Source organism: Lipophrys pholis (genome assembly GCF_963383615.2).
Source record: "Lipophrys pholis genome assembly, chromosome: 5".
In the NCBI taxonomy this organism is placed as follows: Eukaryota; Metazoa; Chordata; class Actinopteri; order Blenniiformes; family Blenniidae; genus Lipophrys; species Lipophrys pholis.
In genome coordinates, this window is record NC_137628.1 from 9,246,655 (window position 1) to 9,255,486 (window position 8,832).

Below are 8,832 nucleotides of genomic sequence, written 5' to 3' on the forward strand. Positions count from 1 at the left end.
AGGACTTTCTATGAACTAATGGGAGAAAAAATGCAGTAAATTGAGGACTGCTGTACATATTTCATTGAAGCTCAAACCTCACGGCCAAACAGCACACTGTATTCATCCAGATCGCCCGTACGCCAGTGTGCGTGTGGAGACGGTTTTCACCATTGTGCCTGTTATTGAGAGATTTTCCTGTCATTTACATTTGAAATGGATTCCGCACCAGCTCGGCGTTCAATGAGGGACGGATGGACATCCTTGGGCTTGATGGACTGGAAACACTTGAGAGAATTTAAAAAATATGCTTCCGGAGTGTTTCCACTTGTCATAGTTTGTGGGGATGGAAACAATATCCAGTGTTATTGTTGCGTGGAAGTAGTTTGTTTGTGGAAGCACGAGTGCTGCCATCCAAACAAGCTCCTGTGCAATTCACTTTAAGTTCGATTCAGGTCTGATTGCAGAGCTCAGAACGGGCCGGACGCGGGACGTGACGGGCCTCAGAAGTGCTCGTCCCTGCTGCAGATCTGCTCCAGTGGTAATGGTGTGCGTTGAGAAGGGAGTCTTCCTGCTGTTTTGATTCCAGTGTACATTTCAAAGTCCGCTGATGAGTTGCTCGCTTGTGGAAAAAAACAAAAAAACAACAATAATCCCAGATGCTTGCACACAAGCATTGTTGTGGATGTTGTGTTTCAGCCCGCAAATTATAGGAAGAAACATCAAAGTATGGTGGAATCTCTCCCTCTTGCTCTCTATCTCTCTCTCTCTATCTCTCTTGAAGCTTCCCCTTAGCACCCCTGGAACTTCTTTGCCTAACTAGATTCCACAAGAGGCCATTGAGCAAAATTGGCCTTTGGTTATTGGGGTAATTTGGGCGAACTGAACCTTTAACGGCGTCCTTACAGGTGTGCTGAGCCAGCCTGACATTTATTCCCCTGCTGGATTACCTGGCCGCTACTGTGTTCAAGTAAGACTTTGGCTTTTACAGGACATCAGTTTCCAAGACTTGACTTTTATTACTTGGCTGCGAGCCAACGAGGGCTAACGGCTCAGCACCTGGCCCTGGCAGGGACCCCGAGCTAATTCACTCTCGGAGTGTAGTGTCATCTTCGGTGACCTTTGCTGACTCGACTCAGCTGCTCCATGCATTACGGCGACTCGCGTTGGATAGAGAGTAAATTGCACTGCGCAGATTCGGCGCAGCCTATTTTAAGGCTTGTTCCCACGGCAACAGAGAACGTGTGATGGGGTGAAGTCTAAATACAAAACACTGTGTCAATAAGTGATCATAAAGGATGTTGCTGTGCTTTGATTCAGACTCGGAGCTCTGGAGGCTTCTCACAGCCGTGTGCACAGTGCCATCTAGTGCCGGGCAGTAGTAACGCCGCTGCAGGAGGAAAAACCTGAGGAGTCCATGTGAAGAATGAATAAGCAAGAAAGAAAGATAACATCCCCAAACATTTACTCATCAGCCATAACTTTATAACCACTGACAGCCAAGGTGTATGAATGGGATTCTTTCTGTGTGACGTTTATTCTTCTGACTTGATGCAGAATGTGAAGCACTGAGGTCGTTTGGGCCCGTTCACACCTGGCACTGGGATGAAGTTTGGGTGATCCGATAACATGTGGCGAGCCCTGATGCAGACTGTTTACACTATCGTGCACTTCAGGCGAACCGCTTGAGTTCAGATTGTATTACTACTTCTAGATCACTTCTGTGATCCAAGTTGTGCTGGATGGTATCCTCTTCAGACTGTCAAACACGGACATTGATGTTATTTTCCATAGTTTCTTTGGAAAGTTGGAAAAACTGTATAATTTAGACCAGCATATTCTCTGAAAATAAAACATGGCAAGCACTGATGACGTATGACATACGTTTGACATATTGAGGTTTCGCCACGTGTGATCCCGTACACCCAAAATGCATTTTAGTTCCGGGTGTGAACGGGCAGTGGTGAGTTTCTATCAAAGGCGACCTGGCGACAGGGCGATGGACGGCCTCATCGATGCAGGTGGTCCGATGCAACCGTTCCTAAAACTGCAGAAGAAGCGGTCAGAATACACAGAACTGCAGCATGCTGACTCGTCCACCACCAGGGGACACCAACAACACTCAAGGAGCCAGAACTGGACCATAAAGTGATGAAAAACGTTGATGGACAAGGTTTTCTTTCATATCAAGTTGATGGTGGTCAGGTGTGTGAGAGATTTACCTGAGGAGTGCATGGCCCCATGATGCATTATGGGAAGAAGGTGAGCTGGTGGAGGAGTGTTTTGCTTTGGTCAATCTGCTTGGCGCCCAACTTCACAAGCATTTGTGGGATGTGATGGACAAACCAGCCTAATCTATGGAGACTCTACCTCACAATGGGCTTGAAGCTCACCTTCAGAGTTCTAGACGAGTCATAAGGATCTACGCAATAGAATTGAGGTGGTCATAATGTTATGGGTGATTGGTATACGTGGCTGACACACATTGGTATTGATGATATACAAAGAGCATCAAGCATGCACCAATGACAGTTTATCTGAAGCCACAACACAGCCATTTTTCTTGCGTGTTTGAGTCTTGTTTTTGTCTCCACCTATATGAAACTCTGAATCTAAATTTAAACTTCATAATCACCCAAACTCGCAACCGCAGCAACGACAGATCTGTTGTCAGACCTCCAAACTCTCTTTGTCATCCACTTTCATTTTTGTGGCTCCAGACAATTAGCGTCTGACCTACGGGCTACACCGCCCGCATTTTGTTCCACATCAGTGCGGCGCCTCATAATCTCCAGTGTGTCACCTTGCAGGAGTAAATTCAGCACTCAGGACGGGGCTGGGGGAAAAAAAAATAAAAAAAAGTCAACTGAGAAAGTAAGACAGTAGGAATGAGTCACAAAGTGGATGTTGTCTGAACCTGCGCTGGGGTCATCTGGAAACTCCAGCAAAGCTGCAAACATCACATATTATGCTTGTGTTTCTGTGCCCGTCGTCGTGTGCAGCAGCAGTTTATCACACAGCAGCGTAAACTGTACACAGACGCTAAACTGCACCCCCCACCCCCCAAGCCGAGCAATGCATCTTTGTCAGCTTTCTGTGTCTCTAATGCAGTTATCGTGTTTATGAGGCCGCTTGCGTAGACGTGCAGACAGGCAATGCGGCTATTTCCAGAGTGGAAAAACGAACGACGGAGAGATTCCCGTTTTAGATGTTTGATCTTGTGAAACATTGCAATTTCTCCCATAGTTGTAACAGATAACAGCTTCGAGGTAAAATCTCCACCAATGATAATCAAAAGCACAGTGAAAGCTTGCTATTTTATTTATTTATTATTTTAGTAATTGCAGCACTACAAAGCCTGTATGTTACACAGGGAACAAGAGAAAGCAGAGTGGAAAGACAAATACAACCAAAATAACAGAACATGTGGAGTCATGTCCCCCGTAGGCGGGGAAGTCAGTTTTAATAATGTCACCAAGCAGAAGTTATTCTCTTTTGTGTTGGGTCATTGGTTGTCTTTGTGCACACAACAGTGGCACCGGGTTTTGATTGGCCTCCACATGGAAACAGCTCGGATCCTAAAGGTTCGTACAACTTGGGTAAATGAAAGGTTAAACATTTATTTCATTGCAGGAGTTTGGTTGTGAATTAAATGTTTGATATCAAGCAATGCACCAAAGCGGTACAAATCCATCGCTGGTCATTTCTTTTGTGCTCGTAAAGACAATAATGTGTGACGCATGGATTTTAAAAGTTTGAACTGGTGAGCACCAAATGATGACGGTAAACACAGTTACATCACAGCTGAATAAACATCGCACATTGCGAGCACGGGGGTCTACCTTTCCCATTAAAAGAGCACCTTTTCTCATTTTCCACCAGAATAAATTCTACTGGAGCCACAAAATTAGTGTAATCATAAACGATCACATAGCTTACATAGTTTATGTAGTTTTGTTGTCATGTTTCAGCAGGTTCAATAAGTGCTCGGTCTACAGTTACACCCGTGCTCTAGGTCTCCACCAAGATGACAGATACAGATGACCGGTGTTTTCCAACTATGCCCAGTGAGTCCTGGGGGGATTCTGCACGTCCGTGGGTCTTGTCAAGAGTCGGAGTGATTTTCACCCATGCCGGTGGGGCTCCACAAAGAGTCCTGAGGTCTTGGTCCAGGCATGGCGGGGCTCCCCAGACCGTCACCACCCCAGGCCACAGGCCACAGGACGTGATTCCCAGACACCCAGAGGACCACAGAGAACGGCGGCAAGCCTGGAGACCCAGAGGCACAGTCTTTTTGAAAATAAGCCAGGTATGCAAATCATTTTTAAAAAAAGATAATGATAGGAGGGAAATTGTTCAGTAATATAAAATACAGAGGAAGTAAGGAGCGACATGTTGCTCTGGAGCCGCTGCTTGCAGAACCCTTTGCTAGTCTTAGCATGCAATGCTAATATATTCCTATTATGTTGAAAAATTATTATTAGCATCATCGTTACTAAATAAAACTGTACTCACCTGACACTAGATATTTGTGCTATATTCATACCACTAAGTGTAGTATGTAGGCCCAATCTCTCCCCATCATGCTACATGCTAACACAGATTATGTCTGAGTATTTCAAAATTATTCTGTGCAAATGAATCTTGGCTTATAATGTTACACGTTTTGCATTTTCTTTTCAGAAAAGTGTTGCATTTACACAGCAACATCTTGAAAACGATGTTTGTTGAATAAATAAATGGCAGAGACTCTGAAATTGATGTAATTTGCATGTCAGGTCACATGTTGGTGCTGTTCTTGTGTGTGGTTTCATCACACAGACAAACTATGTGTGATGAAACCACACACAAGAACAGTCAACAATACTCCATAAACATCAATGGCGAGTACACAGACATTTGTATGGACAGACGACGAAGTCGGATTGCAATAGGTTTTTTTTTTTTTTAACATTAATAGTATTATTTTCTTTTTCTTGAACCTGACTGACAGAAGGACATTTGAACTTTTCATCATGAGAGGGGAATCATTCAGACTGCTTTTGTATTCACATTACTTTGAGTTTAAAGAGTCATATAAGAGTGTAATACTTGGTGAACGTTTTCTGTGTTACAGCCATCAAATCCTTCAGTTCACCTACAGCAGAGCATCAACAAAGAAACAGCAGTTTTATCTTCGGTGCATCCTATAGGCACTCGCAGGGATTGAGGTCAGCGCTGTGGGAGGGCCATTCTCCTCCACTACAAGACTTTGATTTTCTGAAAATAATCTCTCATATCAGACGGCAGGTTTACTTTGAAGTTTACGATTTTATCAAGAAGTACAAGCTTACCTACAGCAGCATGAGAAGAACAGCCCGAGACTTCAGAGTGGTCCTAAACCCGGCGTGGAGTCTGCTTTGAGTTCCTCCCCCGGCTTTGTCTCGACATCACAACCATTGTAGCTACAATCTGGACTCAAACAAGACCGCCTTGAAATTCAGACCAATACGCTTGTGACATGGTGAAGCCTGTCAGAGTCCGTCTTTTTCTGACTGGCATGTTGGACGCAAACTTTCCACTGTGAGCGTATCTCGGGTGTTTATCGTTGAGCTACAGCCAGACAGAGGAGCAGAGAGCTGGACAAGATGGTTTGAATCGGTACAGACGCTCCTGAGAGCGAGCTTCACCATCTCTCAGTGAGAACGGCTGCTGGTTTCCATGTTAACTGGTGACTGACTCAACAGCTTCCGTGATTGCTGTTCAATAGTCGTAGTCTTAGACCCGGGTTGTGAAAGTCATCTTAGTTCAGAGGTCACAAACGGCCCAGGGTTATATCAATGGAACTAGACCAGTAAAATGATCCAGGAATGTAAACCCATGTGGCCTGTGGCTCACAGGCGTTATAGTTTTTGCTGTTGCGTTGACCCTTCTGGGCCACCGTAGTGATGACTGTAGTAAAATCTGTATGTTTATAACTAGGTTTGTGTTTGTGTACCAGGACCTGTAAATGGCTGTCTTGTATTTTTTTACACAAGGACTTTGATCTGCTGTGGTGGCAGAGATTTGTCTGCAGGTTTTCTTTGCCCTCCGGGGAAACCGGCAGGTTAATTTTCAGCATTTGAGCTTCTCTCTTTGTTGCGGTGAAGCTCCGGCCTGGGTCATGTTGTTCACACATCACTCTTCTAATCAGTTGAACCTGAATAAAAAAAAGTTCTATCCTGGCTTCACGCCCCTTTCCAGGAAGTTTCTGTGAACATTTCGACGCTCTGGCTTCCTTCCACTGGGAAGATCCAAACTTTTCACAGATGCCTTTCAAGCTAGCGGGAGGTGAACGTTTGATGCTAAAACAGGAGTCAGATGAAATATTCCTTTAAGAAGGAAGAAATAAAATATATGCATGTGTGCACCAGCTGAGTGTGTGTGTGTGTGTGTGTGTGTGTGTGTGTGTGTGTGTGTGTGTGTGTGTGTGTGTGTGTGTGTGTGTGTGTGTGTGTGGTTTTATGATATTTGTGATGATATGAACGCTGAGTGAGGCCTGAAAAGACGAACAGCAGCACATGTGACCTCAGTCATCGTAATGTGAAGTCAGAAGTCAAAGCAGAATAATAGGAGTCAACAGTACGAGGCAGGAGGGAGGACAAGGTGTCCACTCAGCTCCTTAGATTCCTATCCCTCACTGATGTTTATATAGGGTTGATTTCCATCAGGTCAAAAGTCATATTCAGTTACTTTTCTTGCTCCTCAGCTCACATGCCGAGTCTGGAGCTGAAGCAATTAACCCTGCTGCTCTCTTCTGATCTGTGACCCAGCGTGTGAAGAGGAGCCCAAGCTCAGGGTTCCTTATATCCTGGACGTGCTGCTGCGAACATCTGGGAGCATCCTGATGCATCCGAGGGAGATAAAGCACCGGTATCTGAGTCCGTCATGCCGGATCGGTACAGCGTGAGGCTTCTCTCTGTTTAGACAGCCTCGCTGAACTCCTGCCTGCTTCCAGAGAGCGTACGCTCTCAGTCAGTGGAAGTGACAGACTGCAGGGAGTGACACATCGCTATGAAAATCCTATTAAATAACATAAAACAGCCAGATCAAACCAGATCAGCAGCCCGCGGGTGTGCGAGGCAGGACGGCTGCACTCATCACTGTCTGGGAGCCGAGGCGTCTGGAGGAGGAACCTCTCGGCACCGAGCTGCACACGGCAGAGCCACAGCTCCCCCACCTGACAGGACGACGTTCTGCATGCGGTGGTCCAACCGAGGCTGGTGTGTCGCCTCAACACACTGATCCAACACACAGAATGGCCCAATGCATGCTGGATGATCTCATGCACACTGTCTCCATGTATAAACGCACAATGCTGAAACACTAGGGTGTCACAGAAAAGTACTGCATGTTCGTACTTGGAAATAAAAGTGATGCTTGTCTTGTAATTGCATGTCTCAGTTCAGGTGTCCTAATATCATACAACTGTAGTCAGATTATATCCGGATACTACAAGGAGGTGTCTTCTCTCCCAGCATGCCTTTCGCCTTGTAACTATTAACAAGAGTGATGACATTACGTCACAGTGGGAGGAAGACGCTCAATAATCTGGATGCGAGCTCTTCTTGAAGACACAGATTTAAGAACTAATGACAACAACAAGCTGCAAAAAAAACTGATAAACTACCAACATTCTCTTCGAAAAGAGATGCTAACTGCTAACCAAACCTGCTATTACTAATCACAGCTAGAGTGGATAATGCTAATGGTACTTCGTGAGATATCTTCCATGCTGTTGTCTGGAGGAGTGAGTTAGTTCAGAATAAATGAACTGCTCCAACGTCAGTAAACAGGAGTTTCATAAAAGAGCAACAAAGCTTCACTTGGATACAGCAACTTTGGATAATGCTAACAGCCAGCTCTGTAACAAATGTCATGTTTCGAAGAACGAGGCCACTGAAACTTGAATAATTCCATCATCGTATTTGACGATTGTGTCAAAAGTGGTAAAGTTATAGTAGATTTGCTGGTGGTTTAGAAATTAAATACAAATGATACAACACACATGCAAAAGCTAGAACATGGGAGCATAAAACAACAAAATGTCACCACAATGTAAATCCCAAAAGAGAGATGAGCTTTGCTTTGTGGTGTGCCTTTTGTTCTACAGTATTTGAACAGGGTCCAAAGAAATCACATATAGGCCCTACAAACTGATCTCAATGGTTCAATCAATAACAGCTTCCCATGCAACAAAAACCCGTGACGATATCCGTCTCCCTCACAGACTCAGATAGACTCTTCAGCAGCTCCGATGGGGATTTTAATGAAACGCTGCCTGTTGCTGTCAGCACATTGTTTACCTCAGCGGTCACGTCCGCTCACTAAACAAACAAAGGCTGAATGAAGTGTTTCGAATGAGAGACTTTGTGATCTTGGCAGTGTGTGTTGGAGCGTAATGACAGGAATTAATGGCGCCGGCCTCGGAGGAATTCTGAGTTCATCAACTGCGGCGCTGCACTGTCCAATCATGTGCAGCTGAAGTCTGGTGAGCTCCAGATTTAACTGAGGAAGAATATTAAGATAAGCCTTCTGAAAGCCCAGTTATTGTATGCTAATATTCTTCCTCTGGAGATTCTCAAGCAGGGACGTCAAACTCATTTTAGTTTCAGGTCAAAATTAAACTCCAATCGGCTGGACCAGTAACATTTTAGTCCAAAAGATCTAAAACAAACTTTAAAATAATGATCAAAAGGTTGTCGAGAAGTCTGTACAAGCCAGGTGGATTCATCTTGTCATATCACTTTGTACCACAAGAGGGCGTATTGAGTCATTCTGTCACTCTTCCTGCTTTCAATACAAAAACAGAGGAAGCAGCAGGCATGACAGATT